The sequence below is a fragment of the Hordeum vulgare genome, chromosome 7H (assembly GCF_904849725.1).
Source record: "Hordeum vulgare subsp. vulgare chromosome 7H, MorexV3_pseudomolecules_assembly, whole genome shotgun sequence".
Classification (NCBI taxonomy): Eukaryota; Viridiplantae; Streptophyta; class Magnoliopsida; order Poales; family Poaceae; genus Hordeum; species Hordeum vulgare.
In genome coordinates this window covers 221,492,421-221,516,174 of record NC_058524.1, presented here as the reverse complement: position 1 = coordinate 221,516,174, position 23,754 = coordinate 221,492,421, and the positions used below count along the sequence as shown (strand labels likewise).

At 44.2% G+C, this 23,754-nt stretch overlaps 1 pseudogene; it reads right to left on the bottom strand.

Annotated features, from left to right (window-relative positions):
• Positions 1 to 276: 276 nt before the first annotated feature.
• On the bottom strand, positions 277 to 20,740 carry LOC123408651 (annotated as a pseudogene).
• Positions 20,741 to 23,754: the final 3,014 nt, after the last annotated feature.

Below are 23,754 nucleotides of genomic sequence, written 5' to 3'. Positions count from 1 at the left end.
ACTAAAACCAAGAGAGAATAGGGAATTGCATTACGTACACACAGAGACGGAAAATATCGAAACACAAAGTGAAAATACACCTACCTAGAATAAAGAAATGAACGGACTGAAGACTGTAAAACATATACATGCACACTCTGTATACGACTGTAAGCCTATGTATTACTTGTTGTTTCTAAAAAGGAACGGAGTGAAGACTGTAAGGAACATATTCTTTTCTTTCTAAAAAGACATAAAATAACGTGGGAAATAGGGTATGGATCATCTTCAGCATAGTCACTCGGCAAAAATTGCCTCCAGAATCATCAGTGTCAAAAGAACATTATATGCGAATATTTGGCTACACATGAACCAGTCAACAAAAACAGAGTCACATTGCAGATTCAACTATAATAAAAAGCTTACTTACCTGAACATATTGGAACACAATCACATGGAGGGTCTCAAGAAAGCATCCAACCTGTCATGCAACACGTTTGTATCTCCTAGCCGTTCTTGTTACTCCAATTCCTCCCCTGCAACCCGTGGCCACTTGACACACTCGAACCAGAGGTGTTCGATGTTCCATCCAGCCTATGCACGACAGTAATTAGTAAGGCGAAAGGTATGACTTAAAACCTAATCCTCATGCAAAATAAAATGTTAAAAAAATGAACTTCAGGAAACCAACAAAGCAAGCAGGCAAAAAATATTGAAGATAGCTTACACATCTTCCTTTTTCTAACCACACATAAACCAAACCAATGTATCATGTTGTGGGGGGACGCGCTGGCGGCGGCGGCTGATCCTCATGATCAACTTTGAAGGTTTCATGTTTTTCTGACCTGAGAAACCCTTCAGGATCAAATGGGGCCTGGCACCATGATGGGGCATCAGGAGGGAGTGGCCCATTTTGTGGTGAATCAATGCTGCATTGCTGTCACAGGACAGAGGAGTTAATACGGACTGAACAAAGGTGACGAATGAGCATTATGCAAGCTCTTGATTTTATTAGAACCTAGGATCGTGCATAAACCGGTCGACCGTAGAGATGCTGGATGCCTAAGATTTTGCGGTCAAGCATGCCAACTGCATTGCAGCCTAGCCCAGAGTCACCTCCTACACCGCATTTGACCTAATATAAGTTACGATTTTTAAGCTCATCAGTTCTACTGTCATCTATAATACTGCTAGATATATTCTTAGCATGAAAAATAAATGTGAAAGTGGAACTTACAGTGAACGTAGCAGGCACCACAAATCATAAGTCATCCCACATTTAGTTGAATTGTTGATGCAAAATAATGTATTGCATATGCCGCTTACCTGCGGTATACCCATCAAACATATTTGTGCAATATCAACCCCAAAAGTAAGGCTACGAACTCGATGAAAAAATCCACCTGTGCAACATAGCAGAACAAGAAACTAAACATCAAACATTATGTCGAATCGAATGTACCGTCATCCTGTTCAGGAACAATCCTAATTAATACCTTGTAGAACAAGACCAACATAGAACAGCTTCAGTGCACGAAGTGTTGCCTTTTGAGTCGCATCCAATTTGTCCGGCACTCTCTGCATGCATCACGAGATGACGCAATTAGGTGTAAGAAACAGCAAGTCATGAATGTCACACCAATGTTAGCTTGACAGAATGAAAGTAAATGTCATGGTGGTGTTGTTGTTAGTGTGTTCCTTGTACGCCAAAGCTAGAGCGGCCCCAACAATGAAAAGGAAAAAAGGCATGACAAAATCAGCTATGGTTACACCTTCCCAAGGGGAGTGGTTCATTGCCAGGAGAAATGATCCAGCATCGTCCATGATGATCATAAGCTGCAGCAATGAAAACAACGGTTAACTTTTATTTCACCCATTTTTATTAACAGATGGAAGAACAAAAGATTAGAAGGGCGCAGAATGATTTATGTGAAGTATATAGAGTTGTATTGTCCATTCCATGCAGTAACAAGTTCTGTTCTACCATTTCCTAGGAGACTAGTTAGAACTTTCCACCGTCTAAGACAAGCATATGCAAATATACTAGATACCTTTCTATATTAACCAACCATCTCACTTGTTACAGACCTGAAGGCACCAGGGTGAGAGCCGCAACGAGGACCATCTTCAAACGGCTTGAACCTGCACATGGGGGCGCTCACGCCACCATGGATGTGGATCTGAGCCGGCTGCTCTATCTTGCTCAAGGAGGAGGTGAGGAGGCCGCCTGTGGTGGGGATAAGGCGAGGGGAGAAGGGGTGGGGCACACGTTGTGGGGGGAACGCGCTGCCGGTGGCGACTAAGGCTGTGGGGGATGGCGCCGGTGAGTGGTGGTGGCGGCAGCATACGAGGGAGAGGGAGATCGAGAAAGGGGAATAGGGGAACTGGGGGCTAGGGATGGGGCGTCGACGTGGGCATTACCAGCGAGCCTATCACATGCGAGGCCAAGGATCCCTCCCTAGAAACAGATCCTGGCCATCCACTCCAACTCTATCCAACGCTCCAGAACACTCCCCTCAAACAACACACCTCTATCACTTTTTCTCTTCTTTTTTTCAATCGGTAGCACTTAATGACCAATTTGTGCAATAGTATCATGACCTAATGGATGCAAAACGTCATAACATTATGGGCTTTGGACCCTCTTAGACTTGCCATGAACAATTTTAGAATTTTGGTCATGGATCAATGACCAATTAAACCACCGTCATTTTTGGGGTCATAATTGAGCATTTTTCTTGTAGTGTTCAGTGAGCATTGATCTTTGGGATCATTGAGCATGGCGATATCGACTCGTACGTCGGGGTCCCCACAGAGCTGGTATGAGAGCCATCCTGACTATAGGAAGCCTTAGTTAGCATGGACGATAGCAAAGACGACTAGTGCACATAAACCTTAACCTGAGATTCTGCACCCACTAAAAACATTCTAACCCCTCTCCTCTATGTCTTGTAGATGGCCTCCATACCTGAGATGCTTCTGGAGACTGACTTTCCTCTACTTTTGAGTGATAGCCTCAAGAAGTGCCAAGTACGCCGCACGCCCATCTTCCTCTACCACGAGCACTGGGTCAATGCCGACACTAAGGAATATCACGTGGACGTGATAGTGAAGGATAATGACTCCCCATCTAGTTGGTTCTTTGAAGGGCCACAGATGGAAGATCTGATGTTGGCAGTGGAGACCGCAGCATGAGAGGCGCTCGTGCGACTCTGGGACATCCTTCCCGAGATGGCTGACGAGCCAGCTACTCATCACCTAGCCTTCATTAAAGACGAGATAGACGGGAGTTGGACACTCAACCCATCATCCGAGGACGGTACGCCACTGAGGTTTCGAACCTACTTCAGTCTCTCCGCCGACACTTTGACGCACTTTTTGATCAAAGAGTCAACTAAGATTCGCCAAGAGCTGCACCAAGTTAAAGATCTGCTTCGCATGGAGAAGATGAAGAACCGCAAGGTGAAGAAGGAAGGAGTGATACGTCCATTTTGCATCATGCTTTCATGTTGATATTTTCGCTTTATGGGCTGTTATTACACTTCACGGTACAATACTTATGCCTTTTCTCTCTTATTTTGCAAGGTTTACATGAAGAGGGAGAATGCCGGCAGCTGGAATTCTAGCCTGAAAAAGGAGCAAGTTTGAGATACCTATTCTGCGCAACTCCAAAAGCCGTGAAAATCAACGAGGACTTATTTTGGAATTTATAAAAAATAAAGGGCCGAAGAAGTACCAGAGGGGAGCCAGCAGGAGGCCACAAGCCTGCTAGGTGCGGCCTACCCCCCTGGGCGCGCCTAGGGGGCTTATAGGCTCCCTGTTGGCCCTCTGGCCCCCCTCTTTTTCTATAAGGAGGGTTTAGTTCTAGAAAAAATCAAGAGGAGGCTTTCGGGAGGAATCGCCACAGCCACGAGGCGGAACTTGAGCATAACCAATCTAGAGCTCCGTCAGGGTCGTCCTGCCGGGGAAATTTCCCTCCCGAAGGGGGAAATCGTCGCCATCGTCATCACCAACACTCCTCTCATCGGAGGGGACTCATCACCATCAACATCTTCATCAGCACTATCTCATATCCAAACCCTAGTTCATCTCTTGTAACCAATCGGAGTGGCGAGATTACTTGGTGGAATATTATATGTTCAGAACCTTGATGCTATTGAATACCTCTCTGGTCATGAATATTACTATGATTTGTGAGTAGTCACTTTTGTTCCTGAGGACATGGGATAAGTCATGCTATAAGTAGTCAGTGAATTTGGTATTCGTTCAATATTCTGATGTGTTGTATGGTCTTTTTCCTCTAGTGGTGTTATGTGAATGTCGACTACATAACACTTCACCATTATTTGGGCCTAGAGGAAGGCATTGGGAAGTAGTAAGTAGATGCTGGGTTGCTAGAGTGACAGAAGCTTAAGCCCTAGTTTATGCATTGCTTCGTAAGGGGTTCATTTGGATCCACTAGTTTAATGTTATGGTTAGCCTTTGTCTTAATTCTTCTTTCGTAGTTGAGGATGATTGCGAGAGAGGTTAATCATAGGGGTAATCATAAGGGCAGCACCCAAGCACCGGTCCACCCACATATCAAGCTATCAAAGTAGCGTACGTGAATCATATGAACATGATGAAAACTAGCTTGACAGAAATTCACATGTGTCCTCGGGAGCGCTTCACCTCCTATAAGAGTTTGTCCAGGCTTGTCCCTTGCTACAAAAGGGATTGGGCCACTTTGCTGCACCATTGTTACTTTTGCTACTTGCTACTTGCTACGAATCATCTTACCACACAACTATCTGTTACCGATAATTTCAGTGCTTGCAGAGAATACCTTGCTGAAAACCACTTGTCAGATCCTTCTGCTCCTCGTTGAGTTCAACACTCTTACTTATTGATCCCCTACACTTGTGGGTAATCAAGACTCTTTTCTGGCGTCGTTGCCAGGGAGTGAAGCGCCTTTGGCAAGTGGAATTTTGTAAGGAAACATTTATATAGTGTGCTGAAATTTATTGTCACTTGTCACTATGGAAACTAAATATTTGAGGAGCTTGTTCGGGGTATCTTCATCTCAAATGGAAGCACAATGAGTTGCTCCTCAACCTGCTGCACCTACTGAAAATATTTGCTATGAATTTCCTTCGAGTATGCTTGAGAAACTGCTGGCTAATCCTTTTACAGGAGATGGAACATCACATCCCGACTTGCATATAATTTATGTAGATGAAGTATGTGGTTTATTTAAGCTTGCAGGTTTGCCCGAGGATGAGGTCAAGAAGAAGGTCTTTCCCTTATCTTTGAGGGATGAAGCATTGACATGGTATAGGCTATGTGATGATACTGGATCATGGAACTACAACCGGTTGAAATTGGAATTTCATCAAAAGTTTTATCCTATGCATCTAGTACATCGTGATCGGAATTATATTTATAATTTTTGGCCTCGTGACAGAGAAAGCATAGCTCAAGCTTGGGGGAGGCTTAAATGAATGTTATATTCATCCCACTTCTTGTACCAGTTATTTTATGAAGAGAGATATTGACTTCGGATGGAATTTATTGGAAAGAATTAAATGCAACTCTGAAGATTGGGAGTTTGACGAAGGTAAGGAGTCAGGTATGAATTTCAAGTTTTATTGCGTTAAATCCTTTGTTGAAACAAATACTTTTTTTGTGATTTTAGTGCTAAATATTGACTTGACTCTGAGATAGTAGCTTTATTGTGTGAATCATTTGCTGCTCATATTGATATCCCTAAAGAGAAGTGGTTTAAATATCATCCTCCCTTAGGAGTCAATGTAGTTAAACCCAATCGAGTTGAAGAGAAAGTCATTGCCTATAATGATCCTATTGTTCCTAGTGCTTACATTGAGAAACCACCTTACCCTGTAAGGATAAAGGATCATTCTAAAGTTTCAACTGTGATACGTAGGGGCTACATTAGAACACCTACACCCCCTGAGAAAATTAGAGTTTAACCTACCATTGCTATTATCAAAGATCTCCTGTCCGACAATGTTGATGGCCATGATATTCACTTCTATGAAGATGTTGCTAGAATTGCTAAACCACATGGTAGAGACAAACATAGGCTTGTTCTTGGCACGCCTGTTGTTTCTGTTAAGATAGGAGACCATTGGTATCATGGTTTATGTGACGTGGGTGCTAGTTTTAGTGCAATACCTCAATCCTTATATGATGAAATTAAAGACGAGATTGCACCTGTTGAGATGGAACCTACTGATGTCACTATTCAACTTGCCAATAGAGATACTATCTGCCCTTTGGAAATTGTTAGAGATGTTGAAGTCTTGTGTGGTAAAACGAAGTATCCTGCTGATTTTCTCGTTCTTTCTACCACACAAGGTAGCTTTTGTCCCATAATATTTGGCAGACCTTTCCTCAATACTGTCAATGCTCATATTGACTGTGATAAGCAAACTGTCACTGTTGGCTTTGAAGGTGTGTCACATGAGTTCAATTTCTCCAAGTTTGGTAGACAACCTCATGAAAAAGAGTTGCCTAGTAAGGATGAAATTATTGCCCTAGCTTCTATTGCCGTGCCTCCTACTAATCCTTTAGAGCAATACCTGCTTGAGCATGAATATGATATGCATATGGATGAAAGGGATGAGATAGATAGAGTTATCTTTGAACAATATCCTATCCTTTAGAATAATTTGCCTGTTGAACTGCTTGGAGAACCACCCCCACCAAAGGATGATCCTGTGTTCGAGCTTAAACAGTTGCCTGATACTCTTAAGTATGCTTATCTCGATGAAAAAGATATATATCCTGTTATTATTAGTGCTAGCCTCTCCGAGCATGAAGAAAAGAAATTATTGAAAACTCTGAGGAAGCACCGTGCTGTATTGGATATACTCTTGATGATCTTAAGGGCATTAGTCCCACTCTATGCCAGCACAAGATTAAAACCGATCCTGATTCCAAACCAGTTGCTGCTCATCAACGGAGATTAAATGCTAAGATGAAAGAGGTAGTAAGGAAAGAAATACTAAAGCTCCTAGAAAGCAGGTATCATCTATCATGTTGCTGATAGTGATTGGGTAAGTCCGGTGCATTGCGTCCCTAAGAAGGGAGGTATTACCGTTGTCCCTAATGATAAGGATGAATTGATCCCATAGAGGATTATTACTGGCTATAGGATGGTGATCGATTTTAGGAAATTGAATAAGGCCACTAGTAAAGATCATTACCTTTGCCTTTTATCGACCAAATGCTAGAAAGACTGTCTAAACACACACACTTCTGGTTTCTAGATGGTTATTCTGGTTTCTCCCAAATACCTGTTGCACAACCTAATCAGGAGAAAACCACTTTCACCTGCCCTTTCGGTACCTTTTCTTAGAGACGTATGCCTTTTGGCTTATGTAATGCACGTGCTACATTTCAAAGATGTATGATGGCTATATTCTCTGACTTTTGTGAAAAGATTGTTGAGGTTTTCATGGATGATTTCTCCGTTTACGGGTCTTCTTTTGATGATTGCCTCAGCAACCTTGATCGAGTCTTGAAGAGATATAAAGATACCAACCTTGTCTTGAATTGGGAGAAGTGCCACTTTATGGTTAATGAAGGCATCGTCTTAGGACATAAAATTTCTGAAAGAGGTATTGAAGTTGATAAGGCTAAGGTTGATGCAATCGAGAAAATGTCATGCCCCACAGATATCAAAGGTATAAGAAGTTTCCTTGGTCATGCTGGTCTCTATAGAAGGTTCATTAAAGACTTCTCTAAGATTTCTAGGCCTCTTACCAATCTCTTGCAAAAGGATATTCCTTTTGTTTTTGATGATGATTGTAAGGAAGCCTTCGAAATACGTAAGAAGGCCTTGATAACTGCACCTATTGTTCAACCACCTGATTGGAGCTTACCTTTTGAAATCATGTGTGATGCTAGTGATTATGCTGTTGGTGCTGTCCTAGGACAAAGAGTTGATAAGAAGTTGAATGTATTCATTATGCTAGTAAAACTCTAGACAGTGCCCAAAGGAACTATGCTACTACTAAAAAGGAATTTTTAGCAGTCGTGTTTGCATGTGAAAAGTTCAGATCTTACATCGTTGTTTCCAAAGTCACTATTCACACTGATCACGCTGCTATTAAGTACCTCATGGAAAAGAAAGACGCTAAACCTACACTTATCAGATGGGTTCTCTTGCTACAAGAATTTGATTTCCATGTTGCCGACAGGAAGGGTGCTGAGAACCCTGTACCAGATAACTTGTCTAGGTTGGAGACCCACAACCTATTAATGATAGCTTTCCTGATGAGCAACTGAATGTCATCACTACTTCACGTAGTACACCGTGGTATGCTGATTATGCAAATTATATCGTTGCCAAAAATATACCACCTAGTTTCACATACCAGCAAAAAGAAGAAATTCTTCTTTGATTTGAGACATTACTTTTGGGATGATCCTCACCTTTATAAGGAAGGAGTAGATGGTGTTATTAGACGTTGTGTACCTGAACATGAACAGGGACAGATCCTACAGAAGTGTCACTCCGAGGCTTACGGAGGACACCATGCGGGAGATAGCTGCACACAAGGTATTGCAATCAGGTTTCTATTGGCCCACTCTCTTCAAGGATGCCCGTAAGTTTTTCTTGTCTTGTGACGAATGTTAAAGAATAGGTAATATCCGTAAACTTCAGGAAATGCCTATGAATTATTCACTTGTCATTGAACCATTTGATGTTTGTGGTTTTGATTATATGGGACCTTTTCCAAAATCCAATGGGTATACTCATATCCTAGTGGCTGTTGATTACGTTACTAAGTGGGTAGAAGGTATCCCAACTAGTAGTGTTGATTACAACACCTCTATCAGGATGCTTAAAGAAGTTATTTTCCCTAGATTTGGAGTCCCTAGATATCTTCTGACTGATGGTGGTTCACATTTCATTCATGGTGCTTTCCGTAAAACGTTTGCTAAGTATGATGTCAACCATAGAGTTGCATCTCCCTATCATCCTCCGTCCAGTGGTCAAGTAGAGCTAAGTAATAGAGAGATTACACTAATTCTGCAAAAGACTGTCAATAGGTCTAGAAAGAATTGCTCTAAGAAGCTCGATGATGCACTGTGCGCTTATAGAACTGCTTATAAGAACCCCATGGGCATGTCTCCGTACAAAATAGTTTACGACAAAGCATGTCATTTACCTCTTGAGCTAGAGCATAAGGCTTATTGGGCAATCAAAGAGCTCAACTTTGATTTCCAACTTGCTAGTGAGAAGAGGTTATTTGATATTAGCTCGCTTGATGAATGGAGAGCTCAGGCATATGAAAATGCCAAGTTGTTCAAAGAAAAGGTTAAGAGGTGGCATGATAAAAGGATACAGAAACCTGAGTTCAATGTAGGTGATTATGTCTTGCTATATAATTCTCGTTTAAGATTTTTTGCAGGCAAGCTTCTCTCTACATGGGAAGATCCTTACATTGTTGAGGAAGTATATCGTTCCGGTGCCATCAAGATCAACAACACGGAAGGTAATTTTCCGAGGGTGGAAAATGGGCAGAGAATCAAGCATTATATCTCAGGTACTCCCATAAATGTTGAAAGGAATATTATCAATCCCATAACTCCGCAGGAGTACGTAAGGGATATTTATCAGCCTGTTTCAGACTCCGAAAACGAAGAGGTATGTGATTCGGTAAGTAAACTGACTCCAAAACTTTTCTAGTAGGAATTTTCTCTGTTTTCGATTTTTTGGAAAAATAGAAAAATTTAAAGTAGTCCGGAAAGCGCACGAGGAGCTGACAAGCCTGCCAGGCGCGGGCCATCCCTTGGCCGCACCTCGGGGGCTTGTGACCACCTCGTGTGCCTCCTGGACTCCGTTTTCTTGCGAAGTACTCCTTCTCGTCAGCAAAAAAACATTATATATTCTCCCGAAAGGTCTGACCCTCATATCACGCAAATTTCCTCTATTTTCGTTTCGAGCCTGTTTCTGCTGCAGATCTAGATCGCTATGGCGTCCCCAAAAGCTCTGAAGGACGGGATCTTCGAGAGGTCATCAATCCCTACCTCGCGGGAGTACTGCAACACCCTCAATCTATCGAGATGCGTGAGGGGATGCTGCACATCCGTGATGTTGAGGGGCCCAAGAAGATCGAAAGCGTGGAGGCGAGGCTCGAAGCAATGGAGCAACAAGTCTTCAAGTTCCAAGGGATGGTGGAGCATGGACTCAACGGCAACCACATGATGATCACGGAGTTCACCAACAAGCACAAGATCGATGCCAATGAAATCGGGAAGCACCTCTCCAAGCTCTATGACATAATTGATCACCTCCAAGCCCAGATCTCTGACCTGCCGAACCAAAATTGTGAGTATGAGTATAGATTTAAATCAATACGGTTGGCTACAGATTTGAGGATTCTGGAGACTCGGTCATCCTTCCATGATGGAGCACCTATGCCTTGGAAGACAGAGGATCAAACCCATGTTGCAACAACTCCACCACCATCACCATCGAAGGAAGACAACTAAGCATGGGTATGGGCAATCCCCTTGGCTTGTGCCAAGCTTGGGGGAGTTGCCCCGGTATCGTATCACCAATACATCTTTTGCCTTTACCTTTTCTTAGTTCGATCCTTTTTGGTTTTATCTTTCTCTAGTAGAATAAAGTTCTTAGTGTTTTAGGCTTGAGTTTTGCTTTGTGTCACCCCCGATGTATTCGAGCTCGTGAGCCATATAATAAAGAGTGTCTTAGTTAAGGGCCTTGCTTCATGCCATGATCTGAAAGAAAAGAATGATAAAAGAACAAAAGCATGAAAGATCATGTAATGATCTTATGGAAAGTGATGGCTTCACATATAAAAAGAATGTTGATTGAAACTTGTTGAGGGTAGACAAACGTAGACCTTGGTCATTGTTGCAATTAATAGGAAGTGATAAAGAAGGAGAGGTTCACATATAAATATATCATCTTTGACACCATCTATGATTGTGAACACTCATTAAATAATAACATGCTTAGAAGTAGATGTTGGACAAGGAAGATAACATAATGAATTATGCTTGCTTGGTTCTGAACAATGATTATATGACTAGAGATCCCTTAGGATGTTACGATTGCTTCCACCCCATATCAGCCAAAACTCCCGCACCAAGTAGAGATACTACTTGTGCATCCATAAACCTTCAACCCAATTTTGCCTTGAGAGTCCACCATACCTATCTATGGATTGAATAAGATCCCTCAAGTAAGTTGTTATCGGTGCAAGCAATAAAAATTGCTCCCTAATTATGTATGATCTATTAGTGTGTGGAAAATAGGCTTTGTACTAAACTGTGATGAGGAAGACATAAAAGCGACGGACTGCATAATAAAGTTCTTTATCACAGGAGGCAATATAAAGTGACGTTCCTTCACACTAAGAGGACACACATCCAAACCTCAAAAGTGCATAACAACCTCTGTTTCCCTCTACGAAGGGCATATCTTGTACCTTTACTTTTTGCCTTGAAAAAGTCATGGTGATCTACACTAATTCCTTATTTTGCCTTTTTCTTGGCTAATGTCATATGCTAAGGAAAGATCTATATTCATATGTCAACTTGGAAGTAAGTATTCATGAATTATTATTGTTGACATTACCCTTGAGGTAAATAGTTTGGAGGCGAAACTATAAGCCCCTATCTTTCTGTGTGTCCGACTGAAACTTTGATCTCATGAGTACCACGTGAGTTGTAACAATTGTAGAAGATGAAAGGATGATTGAGTATGTGGATTTTCTTTACAAGCTCTTACTTGACTCTTTCCGATGTTATGATTAATTGCAATTGCTTCAATGACTAAAGGCTATTGGTTGTTAATTCTCAGTAAGGTTCTTGATCCATACTTTACTTTGTGAAGGAATTATAACTTTAGCATAATAGATTATATGATGGTATTGCTGTTCTAAGTATGATCATGATGCCTGCATGTCTATATCTTGTTTTGTTGACACCTCTCTCTCTAAACATGTGGGCATATTTATTGATCTCGGCTTTCGCTTGAGGACAAGCGAGGTCTAAGCTTGGGGGAGTTGATACGTCCATTTTGCATCATGCTTTCATGTTGATATTTATCGCTGTATGGGCTTTTATTACACTTCACGGTACAATACTTATGCTTTTTCTCTCTTATTTTGGAAGGTTTACATGAAGAGGCAGAATGCCGGCAGCTGGAATTCTGGCCTAAAAAAGGAGCAAGTTTGAGATACCTATTCTGCGCAACTCCAAAAGCTGTGAGAATAAACAAGGATTTATTTTGGAATTTATAAAAAATACTGGACCGAAGAAGTACCCGAGGGGAGACAGTAGGGGGCCACAAGCCTGCTAGGCGCGTCCTACCCCCCTCGTCGCGCCTAGGGGGCTTGTTGGCTCCCTGTTTGCCCTCTGGCCCCCCTCTTTTTCTATAAGGAGGGTTTAGTTCCATAAAAAATCAATAGGAGGATTTAGGGAGGAATCGCCGCCGCCATGAGGCGGAACTTGAGCAGAACCAATCTAGAGTTTCGGCAGGGTCGTCCTACCGGGCAAACTTCCCTCCCGCAGGGGAAATCGTTGCCATCGTCATCACCAACACTCCTCTCATCGGAGGGGACTCATCACCATCAACATCTTCATCAGCACCATCTCATCTCCAAACCGTAGTTCATCTCTTGTAACCAATCTCCATCTCGCGACTCCGATTGGTACTTGTAAGGTTGCTAGTAGTGTTACTTACTCTTTGTAGTTGATGCTAGTTGGATTACTTGGTGGAAGATTATATGCTCAGATCCTTGATGCTATTCAATACCTCTCTGGTCATGAATATTACTATGCTTTGTGAGTAGTCACTTTTGTTCCCGAGGACATGGGATAAGTCATGCTATAAGTAGTCATGTGAATTTGGTATTCGTTCGATATTTTGATGCATTGTATGTTGTTTTTCCTCTAGTGGTGTTATGTGAACGTCGACTACATAACACTTCACCATTATTTGGGCCTAGAGGAAGGCATTGGGAAGTAGTAAGTAGATGATGGGTTGCTAGAGTGACAGAAGCTTAAACCCTAGTTTATGCGTTGCTTCGTAAGGGGCTGATTTGGATCCACTTGTTTAATGCTATGGTTAGACTTTGTCTTAATTATTCTTTCATAGTTGCGGATGCTTGCGAGAGGGGTTAATCATAAGTGGGAGGTTTGTCCAAGTAAGGGCAGCACCCAAGCACCGGTCCACCCACATATCAAACTATCAAAGTAGTGAACGCGAATCATATGAACATGATGAAAACTAGCTTGACACCATTTTCCATGTGTCCTTGAGAGCGCTTTACCTCCTATAAGAGTTTGTCCAGGCTTGTCCCATGCTGCAAAAGGGATTCGGAAACTTTGCTGCACCGTTATTACTTTTGCTACTTGTTAATTTCTATGAATCATCTTACCACACAACTATCTGTTATCGATAATTTCAGTGCTTGCAGAGAATACCTTGCTGAAAACCACTTGTCAGATCTTTCTGCTCCTTGTTGGGTTTGACACTCTTACTTATCGAAAGGACTACGATAGATCCCTTACAATTGTGGGTCATCAAGGAGCACCCGAAGGACCACCTGGTTTCTCTTTTCGAGGAGGAATACCACCACTTCAGGCCACTCCTCTTCAGAGTCGTCGCCTGAGTGCAGAAGAGTACACCGAACTCTTCGCTACCTCGCCAACCAAGAGACACCGTGATGGTCCACTTCCTTCTCCTACCCCTTCAAAGAAGGGAAGCACTGATGAATATGGAGATGAAGATGAAGACGAAGATCCCGTAGAACCCGCCTATGAGACCACGTAGTCTGCCGCTTAGCATTAGTAGCATAGGCAATTAGGAGTACTCAGCGAGCATAGGAGTTCATGTATTGGTTCTGTGAACCACGAGTGTTGGGTAAGCATGTTGGATGCAACTCGCATTCTTCCTTAGGCAGCTTGTGAGCGACTACATCGCCTGTTTCAATCTAATGCGTTAGCTCTTTCAAAAACCTTTGGTTTACAAATTTCGTACTAGCACAGCACCAGACCCCCTCTTTACTAGAGCATCAACCCTTATGATTCCGCCAGTGTGGCAAATGGACCTGTCTACTCCCCTGACAGGATGGTGAATGCTACTCGCAATAGCACCTTCGGCAACCCCGGCTCTACCTCTTCCGGCCAGCAGCAGGGAACCGGAGGGGAAGCTCAAGCTGGAGATCACCACGAGCAGCAAGACGATGTTCCACCGCCACCGCCGCCTCATGAAAGCTTGACTATGGCTGAGTTCCTTCAAGCTCTTCAAGAGGAACGTCAAGCCAAAAATGCCGCTATTCAGCAGCTGGCTCAAACCTTGGTGAACAACCCGCCGTAGAATCGGAATGGCAACGGACGCTCTACTCTCTCTGAGTTCATGCAAACTACGGCACCCATATTCATAGAGACGGCTGAACCCTTGGGAATGGCAATGATCATCAATGCATTTAACCAGCGTGGGAATGGCAATGGACACTCTACTCTCTATGAGTTCATGCAAACTACGCCACCCATATCCATAGAGACGACTGAACCCTTGGATGCCGATGACTGGATCCGTACTATCGAAGACCTCCTCGCGCTGGCTAAATGCACTGATGATCATGAGAAGGTCCTGTATGCTTCTCACTGTCTCGGTGGCACAACCAGAGCTTGGTGGGGTGGATTTCAGATCATGCGAGCAGGGAAAGTCATCACTTGGGCTGTGTTCAAGGATGGATTCCGCACTGCTCACATTCCTCCTGGAATGATGACCATTAAGAAGCGGGAATTCTGAGCCTTAAGGCAAGGCAGTGGATCCATTAAGGAGTATTTGCAGAAGTTCAACCTCCTGTCAAGATACGCACCTGAAGATGTCAACACTGAGGCCGCCAAATGGAACGCTTTATGGAAGGACTACAACAATCACTCTAGTATCTGTTGGTTGTTTGTGAATGCCGGGCCTTTAGCGATCTGGTTAATAAGGAAATTATGTTGGAAGACAAGCGTCGTGCTATGGGCGACACCCGTAAGCGCAAGCTAATGGGTAGTGGAGGACCGAGTAACCCGAAGCCACGCCCATGGCAGTCAGCTCCAGCAAGACCCAACTATCAGCAGCAGCAGTACGAGTATCCAACATTCCGCTAGAATTACGATCCTCAGCAGCAAGTCAAAACCAAGCCGACAATCAACCTGCCGAACAATAGTGGAGTCAAGACCAATCATCCAGCACAAGTTACCTGTTGTGGATGTGGACAAACAGGGCACTATTCCAGGCAGTGTCCTAATAAGAAGCCCGATGCACCGCGCCCCAATGCACCAAATCCAGGCCAAGGAGCACCAGGCAGGAACAGGCTCCCTGCAATTAGCAGTATGACAACAAGAGGTGGATTAATCATATTTCTGCAGAAGAGGCACAGGAAGACCCAGACTGCATTCTTGGTACATTCCTCGTCAACTCTACCCCAGCAACAGTATTGTTCGATTGTGGTGCTTCGCATTCTTTTGTTACACAAAGATTTACGAAAAATGTGGTTTAAAACCTACCATGATTCACGGGCATATGGCAATTCAAACCTGGCAGCAGTATTGAGGACCAACCTAGGATGTAGGAAGGTCGGGATAGTTATCAATGGGACGATCTTCTCAGCGGATCTCATTGTGCTTAAGTCGCAAGGCCTAGAAGTAATTCTCGGCATGGATTGGTTGGCCAAGCATCAAAGCATCTTGGACTGTGCCAACACAGCCATTACCATGACAAGCGACCAAGGGGTCAAAGTCAAGTATTTCTCTGAGCCAGTATCCGCTCGAGTACCACGGGTTAACAACCTATCTGAGGTAGAACTCGATCGAGTGCCAATGGTACGTGAGTACCCGAACGTCTTTCCTGATGAGCTAACAGGGATGCCTCCTGACCGAGACATCGAGTTCATCATGGAGCTCATGCCCGGATCGAGGCCTCTCTATAAGAAGCCTTACAGGATGGTATCCGAAGAGCTAGCGGAGTTGAAGAAGCAAATGGATGGCAACTTAGTAAATGGTTTATTGGTCCGAGTGCGTCACCTTGGGGATCACATGTTCTCTTCGTGTCCAAGAAGGATGGAACCATCAAACTCTGCGTCGATTACCATTCTCTCAATGAGGTCACGATCAAGAACAAGTACCCACTCCCCAAGACTGAAGACTTGTTTGATCAGCTAAATGGAGCTAAGGTATTCTCCAAGATCGATCTCTAATCTGGGTATTACCAATTGAAGATCCGACCCGAAGACATACCCAAGACTGCATTCGTGACCCGGTACGGTCTGTACGAATGCACCGTCATGTCTTTCGGACTGACTAATGCCCCAGCTTACTTCCTGTACCTCATGAACAAGGTCTTCGTGGCATACCTGGACAAGTTTGTCATCGTATTCATCAATGACATATTAATATTTTCCAAGTCCGAAGAAGAGCATGAGCAATACTTGAGGTTAGTGTTGGAGAAGCTTCGAGAGCACCAACTTTATGCCAAGTTCAGCAAGTGCCAATTTTGGCTGAACGAAGTTGGATTCTTGGGTCATACCATGACAGCAAGTGGATTGGCAGTTGTTCCCTCCAAAATTACTACGGTAACCAACTGGGAGTCAACAATCAATGTGAAGGAAGTCAGGAGCTTCCTCGGACTCACGGGACATTACCGCAAGTTTGTAGAAAGATTCCCCCGCATCGCTCGACCTATGACTCAGCTCTTGAAGAAAGGCAAGAAGTTCGAATGGACGCCGGAGTGTTAAGCAAGCTTCCAAGAATTGAAGAAGAGACTAACCACCGCCCCGGTATTGGCCACTCCAGATATCAGCAAGGAGTTTGTGATATACTGTGATGCCTCTAGAACCGGGCTTGGTGGGGTTCTAATGCAGGACGACAGAGTTGTGGCATATCTTTCACGAAAACTGCGCCCGCATGAGGAGAACTATTCCACCCATGATCTCGAGTTGGCAGCAGTAGTGCATGCCCTGAAGACATGGCGACATTATCTTCTGGGGAAACGATGTGAAATATACACTGACCACATAAGTCTAAAGTATATCTTCACCCAGAGGGAATTGAATATGAGGCAACGAAGATGGTTGGAGTTAATTAAGGACTACGATCTCAGCATTCAAAATCACCCCGGTAAGGCCAATGTAGTGGCTGATGCCTTAAGCCGGAAGACCAGCACCTTGAACGTCATGCTCAAGGAAAGGCAACCTGCCTTGTATGAGGAATTGCAAAACTTCGGTTTGGAGCTAGTAGAACTAGGATTCCTGGCTAACCTCGAAGTCAAACCAACACTGGAGGATGATATCAAGGAAGCCCAGAAAGGCCACAAGAGCATTTAAGGCATCAAGAAGAAGATTCAAGAAGGCAAGGCCCCAGGATTCTCCGTGGATGAACAAGGAGTAGTGTGGTTTGGGAAGCGTATGTGAGTACCCAACAAGGCTGAACTCAAGGACTTGATCCTACAGGAATTGCATGACACACCCTACTCTATTCACGCCGGTGGTACCAAGATGTACCAAGATCTCCGAGAAAGACTCTAGTGGCACGGGATGAAGAGGGAAATAGCATCTTATGTTGCAAAGTGCGACGTATGCCAGCGAGTCAAGGCTAAGCATCAACGACCTACTGGATTGTTGCAACCTCTCAGAGTGCCAGAATGGAAGTGGGACAAGATTGGATGGATTTTATTACCGGCCTACCGAGGTCAAGCAGAGGACATGACTCTATATGGGTCATTCTCGACCATCTGACCAAGGTGGCCCATTTCATTCCAGTCAACACACCTTATGATGGGAACAAGTTGTCAAGTCTCTATATTGAGCATATTGTAAGCCTTCACGGAGTTCCCAAGGAGATTGTATTTGACCGAGGCATGCTTTTCACCTCAAGGTTTTGGAAGAAGTTTCAAGAAGCCTTCGGAACCAAGCTCTCTTTCAGCACCGCTTTCCACCTGCAAACGGGAGGACAAACGGAAAGAGTGAACCAGACACTCGAAGATATACTCTGCGCTTGCGTCTTGGCACATGCCAAATGGGAAGACTATCTGCCATTCACTGAGTTTTCATATAACAACAGCTACCAGTCCAGTCTCCAAATGGCCCCATTCGAAGTGATGTACAGACGAAAGTGCCGCACCCCGCTCAACTGGTCCGACACCGGTGAAGGGCTGATTTTCGGGCCTGAAGTTTTGCACAAGGCTGAAGAGAAGGTGCAACTTGTCCAAGAAAACCTGAAGGCGGCTAAGTCGCGACAAAAGAGCTATGCGGATTCTCGCCGCACGAGTGTGGAGTTCATTCCCGGAGACCAGGTGTACCTCCGTGTCACACCTCTCAAGGGAACCAAGTGTTTCCATTTTAAAGGGAAACTCGCCCCAAGGTTCATTGGTCCTTTTAAGATCACGCCAAGGCGTGGAGAAGTTGCTTATCAGTTAGAACTACCTCCGGAACTTTCGGGTGTGCACAATGTCTTTCACATGTCGCAGCTCCGGAAGTGTCTTCAAGCGCCAAACTATTCCGATCCTTACAAGGACATTGACCATCTGGCCATTGACCTTCAGCCGGATCTCACCTACCATGAGAAGCCGATCCACATTCTGGCTGAAGCTGAGTGTTGCACCAGAAGCCGCACCATAAAGTATTTCAAGGTTCAGTGGAGCAACCACACCAAAGCCGAAGCAACACGGGAGCGTAAAGACTATCTTCGATCTGAGTTTCCGTACCTTTTTAGCACCTAGCTTAGGAATCTCGGGGACGAGATTCTTCTAAGGGGGATAGGTCTTTCACACCTTGTTTTTACTACCACTTTCTCTGTATGTAAAAATCTGAGATTGTTAAAACTTTTTCAAACTAATGATGTGAGTGCCATGATTTTCATTGTATGCTTGTGTCTTTGATCATGTGATGATAAAAACCCCATTTTCAATAATGAGTTATTTCCAAAAACCCTATTCTTGTTTCTTGTTAAGTTACAAACCCTACTTTGAGTTGCACTACATGCCCTTGATGGCAAGGAGTGTTCTTACCCAAAGTTGGAGATCTGTTTTTAGCTTTATTTTGTGCCCCAAAACCCCAAAAATAATTATTTTTAGAATTGTTTTCCTAATTTATTTGCATGTCCATTTCTGAGGCCAGAATTGGTATTCCTGCATGGAAAAATACTTTTCTGCCTTAGAAAAATCTGATTAAATTTGAAAATGATAAGAAGGACATATATTTTCCATACATAAGATTTTTAACCCCTATTTATATTAATATTATTTGAGTAAAACCCTGAAAACCATATGTGTCTGTTTTGATCTTTTGAAATATTTCCAAAGGAAATATTCTCAATAAAATCCTAGAAAATTCCAGTGGTATCCCTAAGCCATATTTGGTGTACACATGAAGAACCACCTTGATCGAAGGTGATTAAGGACCCCAAATAACCCTAAAACCCCTTCTGTCCAGATTGGAGTTAAAGCAACTCTACATAGCAAAGTTTGTCCTATGATGCTGAAACTTTGCAGGAGTGCCTAATACCTCAAATGTGGGTTCCACACCAAAAATGGGATTTGTGGGACTAAAATTTCCCACACTCTCTTTGGAAGGAACAAATCTTGTGAAATGGTGGTGTTTTCAAGTTTACAAAGCTAAACTTGTCCAATGGAGCTCAAACTTGGTGAAACCCCATGTTTTAGCACCAAACCCAAACCTGTTAAGTTGCAACACGAGTGGTGGGGTGCAACCCCCTCAAACCACTGTCGAGCACCTTTTGACAGGGGGGAAAGCCCTCTTAGCCACAGCTAAACCCAAACCCTTTGCTCCAAACTCAAAGATTAGGTGGTCAGTATCAATGCCTAACCCCAGTCAACTGGCCCCTCACTGGTTCAAAGTGGAAATGCCAAAAACCCCAATTTAAGCTTTAGTTCAAAGTTGACAACACTAATATTTGATGTCTCCCTTGACCAGCCGAAGCTCCCACGAGACACAAATGGCTAGCCACACTCCCACCCAGTTCCAAGACATGCTAGACACGTCCAAAGTGCCTCAGAGCACGGCAGCATGCTGTGGCATGCCAAAACTGTGCTATGGGCGCGCTACAGGAAGCCACCAAGGTGGGGCGACGCTCTCGGCCAGTTCCAGCCTCCCTCGGGGTGTCCAACCACTTGCCCGACAACCCCTCTGTGTCGAGAAACCCTCAGGGCCCCTCCTTTCCCGCGCTAGAGCTCTTGCGACACGTGCCCGCACGCACCAGAACCGGCCAAGGTTGCGCGGTCACGGAGGCTCGACTCCTCTCTCTCTCTCCCTCTGTTGAAGATGGTTTTGGTGGTCCAAAACCATGTCCTAAGACCGTGTTTTCGACCCCAACTCCTCCCTGCACCCCCATGCGCACCATGGTGAGTCACGGGCGCTCCCAAATTGGCTCACCGTCACGGGCCTATAAATAGCCCTCCCCCTCGCTCCTGCACCCCTCAGATAGCTTCACCACGACCACTAGCACCTCCCTAGCCACCCAGCAAGCCAGCAGAGCCCCAGTGCTCGAGATCGACCAAGGCCCTCTGCCTCGGAGCTCCGGCCGATCTCTGGCTACACGATAGCTCCTGCGTCCCCCGACCCACCAAACTGATCCCCTCAACCCCAGGAAGCTTTCCACCAACTCACCCGAGCATTTCCATGCCCCTAGTAACCTCCTCGACCACCTCCTGAAACTCCTCCGTCGTGGCCTTCTCATCGCCGGCGAACCCCTGCCTCTCCATCCCTGTTCTGTCTACCAGCATGTTGGCGGCGTCATGTCGAACCCATTCCTATCCTTGTTGGGGCTTGAGGACGTCGGCAGCCTCGCCGGCGTGCTCCTCCTCCTCTCTGACCAGAGGTAGGAGACGACCCCGACAGGTGTGCCCCACCTGTCGGTGGCCCAACCTCCTCCCTCGCGCTGCCCGCAGCCGCTGACCACACGGCCCCGCACGTCAGGTTCAAACCTGACGGTGTGTGCGCCTCGGCAGGCTCTCGGCTGGCGTTGGGCCGGCCCAGTTCCAGGCCGAGCCAAGCCTGGGGACTTAGCCCATTTTCTTTTATTTTTAAAATCTGATTTCTAAGATTTTTATAAAAATATTTAACGAGTGTAAAAATATAATTTTCCACTGTTATTCTTCTAAAAATATGTAGTATTTAATAAGACCTTGAGATGAATGTTTCAACAACTATTCTGTTTTGCAATAATAAAATGGACTAAATTTGAATAGCTTTGCTTCTGTTTGGATGATTTTAAAAATGTTCCTTCTTTAGAAACAAAGGCAATTATTTTTCAAAATAACAACTTAGATTTATCGGGATTATTGAACATTTTAAAAATAACTTTGTGATTTGTTTATCACTGAGCTATTTCTTATTCATTCTTTTTACGACGATAGAAAATCCATGTGTCGAGGGAATCGGAGCGGAAGACCTCGAAGACCTCAGATACCTAGTAGACCAAGGCAAGCAGCCCTTTGACCATGACTGAGCATATGTTATATTGCATGATAAAACAACAAGTATTTCCACTGCATATGATCATAAGTGCTGGTAAATCATGTGATGTGATGTTACCGATGGCTCCTCCGGAGCACATGCATTGAGCTTGATCCTACCCTTTGTGGATCATGCTAGTATCATGTTGACAAGTAATGCTAGAGTAAATAGCATGAGTATGTTGTTGGCATAAATCCAAGAATTTATGAAAACCCCGTCGGGTGCCTCTAATGCCCAAGGGTGATGATGAGTTAGGTGGCCACTTTTGGTGAAGTGGTGCACCTGGTATTTTGAGTGAGTATTGTTTCGGAAATGGGATTAGATTTATGATGTGTCAAGCGTCCCAACCTTACCAGTACGACCATGTTATCCCTTATGGGATGGGGCTATGTTGATTACTCTGGTCGGTGCTAGCAAAGAGCCACATTACTAGTAGCGGGAGTGATGTGTGGTCACTCTCGTGATGGGGTCGTGCCAGGTAGGACGACTATGCCGTTTTTTTGAGTTCCAGGCACATCATTGGTCCCCACATGGTTGATACTGTCTAGTGTTCGTGCTCGTAAGACGTACAACATGTGGGCTGGGTACCAATCGAGTGGACCTCTTTGTCTAGTATCGATAGGGGAAAGGCATTGATCGGGTACTTACCTCGGGTATGATATATACCGTGAGTCATGGATGACACGGAAGTTTCCCAGATCTCGTGGGTCCAGCGTACTACCTCTGCAGAGTGTAAAACTATTCGAATAGTCGCGTCCATGGTCAAGGACAGTTGGGTAATCCTGCTTAAACTACATCCAGTCATTTCCGCATAAACCAAGCGTGTGTGTGACTGGTGATAAAAATCTATTATTACGAAAGTAATGATATAACCAAGTTGGTGACTTGGCATATTGGGTGAACCCGGATGGTTCCACCCTCGACATATATATTCATATCTGTAACCTGTTCTTCAAAAGTAATTCTTTAACTTGATGAATATTCATGATCATTCCACCAAGATGAGTTACACCAAAGATACATGATATTGTTATCCTTCACATTCATTGTTCATATCATGGGCTGGTTGCGAGTACATTTAAAAGTACTCATTGTCTTTCCACTGGTTATATTATTGACTAGACATGGAAGGACCGGAGTTTGGAGATGAGTACGTCTTCGGAGACGCCCCTGCGAACTAGGACGCTTTCGAGTCAGAATGCCTGTCGGTGTAGGCTTGATGGCATGGGCACCCGTTTAGCCCCTATGATTTCCGCTAATAGATGTATTAGTATGATTTGGCCTTAGGCCCTGTTTATCAACTTGACCATTCGGTCATGTGTTGTAATAATCGGTACTCGGATGTACAATTCTTTTATTCGGTATCTGTGTTCGGTGAGCATTGATCTCTGGGATCACTGAGCACGGTGATCTCGGCTAGTATGTCAGGGTCCCCACATGTTCAAAACGTTTTGGAGCCTCATTTCTAAGCCATAAAGTATGACGCACTGAAGTATCATGTAGTTATAAAAAACATACATGTCAGATGTTCGCCACATCCACATACGACGCTTGGGGGTAGCACACCGAGCAGTGCATTAACGACACAAGCCTTCTGTGCAGCAATGAGGACAATCCTCAGTTTACGGACCCAGTCCGCATAATTGCTACTATCATCTTTGAACTTAGTTTTCTCAAGCAACACATCGTAAATATTGGGGAGCTACGGCGCTAGCTATTGATCTACAACATGATTTGCAAAGACAACTTATAGTATTGTTCATGATAATGAGTTCAGTTAATCATATTACCTAAGAACTCCCACTCAAATCAACATCCCTCAGGTTGTTCGAGTGTGACATGATCGAAATCTACCAACCCAAGTCCGATCATCACGTGAGATGTGGTGGTTTCAATGGTGAACATCTCCAAGCTGATCATATCTACTATATGACTCATGTTTGACCTTTCGGTCTCCTGTGTTTCAATGCCTTGTGTGTACATCCCAGGCTCGTCAAGTTTAGCCCGAGTGTTCCGCATGTGCAAAATTGTGTTGCACCCGTTGTATGTAAACGTAGAGTCTATCACACCCGATCATCACATGGTGTCTCGAAACGACGAGCACAGTTTTATCTTCAAATTTTAGTGAGGGGTCTCCTTCAAATACTACTGTCCTCCTAAGCAAAGCAAGGCGCATAAAAAGGATTAACATCACATGCAAATTATAAGTGACATGATATGGCCATGATCTTGTGCTTTTGATCTCCACCTCCAAAGCACC